This window comes from Monodelphis domestica, chromosome 2 (assembly GCF_027887165.1).
Source record: "Monodelphis domestica isolate mMonDom1 chromosome 2, mMonDom1.pri, whole genome shotgun sequence".
Lineage (NCBI taxonomy): Eukaryota > Metazoa > Chordata > Mammalia > Didelphimorphia > Didelphidae > Monodelphis > Monodelphis domestica.
The window spans coordinates 404,930,909-404,934,550 of NC_077228.1; the positions used below are offsets into that span (position 1 = coordinate 404,930,909).

The following is a 3,642-nucleotide window of genomic DNA, read 5'->3' on the forward strand; positions in this document are numbered from 1 at the left end:
ACAGGCCCTCTGAATACTATGAGAAGCCTGCCAAGAGGGCCACAGGAGAAAAATAAGATGCAGTTGAGTCAGTGACTGAATGACATTTACTGCCAGCACTACTATTACCCTAACAATAGATGAGAATGGGTGAGTCTGTCCAGGAGGAGCTGGAGCAGGGTGGGCAGCTAAGCAAAAGGTCTAAGTAGGAAATTATTCAAGCATAATGAGACCAATTAAGGAAGGAAAGAGAAGGAAACTAGACAGGATCTAGAATGTGAATGTCCAATAATTAGCAGTACTAACCACTGCTCTCTGAGCTGTTTTACATTACTTGTTCAATGAAGGTGGCCCAGAGCCAGGAGAAAAGTCTGATTTTCAGGTTGAGCATTTATAACTCAGGAATCATCAAAGGAATTTAAAAAGCCCATGAATTGGTGGTTGATTTGTTATTTCATTAATTGTCTAGACTTAAAAAAGTGATGTACAAAATGTTGATACAAATTAAACTTAAAAGCATATCATGTACATATTTCTGTTTTCAGAAAACTGGTTGTTAAGCATTTACTAGTGTGAGATTTAAAATGGTGAAGCCCATAAACTGTAGTGAGTTAAAATGGTGGAAGATATAAATTGTGATATATATAAGAAAGGGTGAGTAAATTTGATCGCAGAAAATATGTTTCACTACAGTGTCTTGATTTTTAAACCAAATATAAGGTGGTCACCAGGGAAATATTCCCAACTATTCAAATACCCAAGTCAACTGGGCTTCATAGAGATTTTAATCAATACAAATGTGGAATCAAAGAAAAGAGAGAGAGAAAAGGGAAATAAGTATGAAGGGCCTTAAGCCAACATGGCCTAGACCTGAGTCCCAAGAGGGAGAGATCAGTCAGTCAATCTTTTAACACTCACCACAAGGTCTGCCTAAACAAGGATTCTAGTGACACCAGGCCAGCATCATCTCAGCTGCTTTCACCAGCTCCCTCCTTCATCTGAATGTTTCAGAATCAGTCCTTCCTCAATCTGAATGTTTCAGAATGAGTCCTCCTCAATCTGAATGTTTCAGAATCCTCTCCTCAATCTGAATGTTTCAGAATGACCTCTAGCTCTTCTCTGAGCTCTCATTTTTAAGGGCAAAATCTCCTATGTCACCTCCCCTAAGTTCTTCCATCTACCAATCACTGTAGATGTTTTCCAAAAGACAGCCCATTTTGAATTCACAGCTGAGTAGATTAATCTCTTTAGTAAGTCAGTAAAAAAATGCTGTTGTTTCAACTAATTTCATTAAGAGAAAACCTCTGAGTAAGTTTTCACCTTTTAGGTCTAAGTAGTTTACAAGTTGCCCCACCTTTATAGGCACCTAGCATCCGATTGTATCAATTCCAAAAACAGACATGGCTCAAAGAACTCCTTTCCTTTATAAGTATGGTTTTCAAGTACTTTCATTGTTTAGCAAGGAGTTTTCTCCCCTAAAGCAGTCCTAAGTAGGGGTGGAGTAGGGATACTCCCATAGCAAGGAGTTTTCACATTCACGTAGAGTTCTCACTATCTGGTAGGGAATTATTTCAAGTAGGGAATTGGAGGATTCCTCAATGTGGAGTAAAATTTTTAACATTCATAAGTCTGTGAAATTTTAAGATTTACACTAGCATACCTTTGCCTATAACTTGTATTCAAGGGGTTGTTTGTTTGTAATTGAGGGGTTCAATCTTTCAGTATAGAGATGGGGAAAGAGAGGAGAAGAGTGGAAACACCCCCTTCTCAAAGTGGGGTTCAGAGGAGACAGCTGATGTTTAAGGTTGGTTCAGAGAGAGGAGAGGTGGTCTGAAGATTTTTCCCCCTTCTGCCTTCCCTCTTTAGCTAAGACTGCTCTCCCAGATTTGCTCTTGTCCCTCTAGTCCCTCTTCTACTACTCAAGACCATAGGGTCTCCCCTTCATCTGTTTACTCACACTTGATTCACAGCTTGGGGAAAAGATAACTATTTTAATGTCAACTCAATCAGGATAAAACAAAGGAATAACTGGCAGGGAAGAATAAGAAAGGATAGTGGGGTAAGCGGGTCCCTGTCTCTTTCTAAATGCTTTCCCCTCCCTTCTTGAGTTTGGGGGGAACTCAGACCTGAGCCTCCTGAGAGAAAGTCAGGTTGACTCACCCTGGGTTTGACCCCTTGGCCACAGTTCAGACTTAGGGAAATAGGAGCTAAGATAAAGTTGGACAGAGATTTAAAATGTCTTTCTCAGATTTCCTCTTCAATAGTCTTTTCAATTAGGAAATGTTGGGGAAAAGATTTCCAGTCACTAGCAGGAAAAGTGGGTATCCCTCAGGAGAGTCTTTTTCCACCTTATCTCTTATGCTTCTCAAGACTGAGAAACCAACTTTTCTCCCAGCCAGAGTCTTCTCCTCCTCAAGATTCCAATCCTTTGGGGCCCCTCCCCCATCAAGGCTATCAGTTTCACACACTCTTCAACCTGGCACTTTTCTTATGTGCCAGCCTCTGTCACAAACTCTCGGGCTTTTATAGATATTAGGGAAAAGAGGAGACTGGTGGCACAATAGATAGAATTCTGGACCTGGAGTTAAGAAGACCTGAGTTCAATTGGGCCCCAGAAATTTACTAGCTGGGGGCAAGTGGGTGGCTCAATAGATTGAAAACCAAGCCTAGAGATAGGAAGTCCTAGGTTCAAATCTGGCCTCAGACAATTCCTAACTGTGTTACCCTGGGAAAGTCACTTGACCCACATTACCTAGCCCTTACCACTTCTGCCTTAGAACCATCAATACACAGTATTGATTTAAAAAAAAAAGGCAAGGGTTTAAATAAATAAACAATCAAACAAATAATTTTTTTAAAAAACTAAGAAACTTACTAGCTGTGTGACCCTGAACAAATCACTGTCAAGGGTTAATACATTTCTGATTGCTTTTGTGTTGTTTATAATTGCCCTGTGTAAGGGTTAAAATTAATGGTTTGACTAAAATATGAGAGAATGTGGTCATCAAAATTATAACTCAAGCCAAAAATGACTTTTTATTTAGTAGCTTTATTTACAAAATAGGGGGAAAGAGTAAAGTAGAGAAATGTGAAAGAGGGTAGAGTAAGAAGTATAGCTAGTGCTTGCTTCGGCAGCACATATATTAAAATTGGAATGATACAGAGAAGATTAGCATGGCCCCTGCGCAAGGATGACATGCAAATTCGTGAAGCATTCCATATTTTTCTATCACTCTTTGCAGATGATATGATGGTTTACTTAAAGAATCCTAGAGAATCAACCAAAAAGTTACTTGAAATAATCAACAACTTTAGCAAAGTTGCAGGATACAAAATAAACCCGCATAAGTCATCAGCATTTCTATATATCTCTAACCCACTTCAGCAGCAAGAATTAGAAAGCTAAATACCATTTAAAATCACCCTAGACAATATAAAATACTCAGGAATCTATCTGCAGAAACAAACACAGGAACTATATGAACACAACTACAAAACACTTTCCACACAGCTAAAACTAGATCTAAACAATTGGAAAAACATTGATTGCTCATGGGTGAGACAAGCTAAGATAATAAAAATGACAATCCTACCCAAATTAATTTACTTATTTAGTGCCATACCCACTGAACTACCAAAAAACTTCTTTACTGGATTAGAAAA

General features: G+C 38.9%; 1 non-coding gene across 1 annotated transcript; it reads left to right on the forward strand.

The window, feature by feature from the left end:
- The first annotated feature begins 3,098 nt into the window (after positions 1-3,098).
- Positions 3,099-3,205, forward strand: LOC130457648 (U6 spliceosomal RNA). Its single transcript, XR_008916940.1, has one exon. It is a non-coding gene; the product is annotated as a U6 spliceosomal RNA (small nuclear RNA).
- Positions 3,206-3,642: the final 437 nt, after the last annotated feature.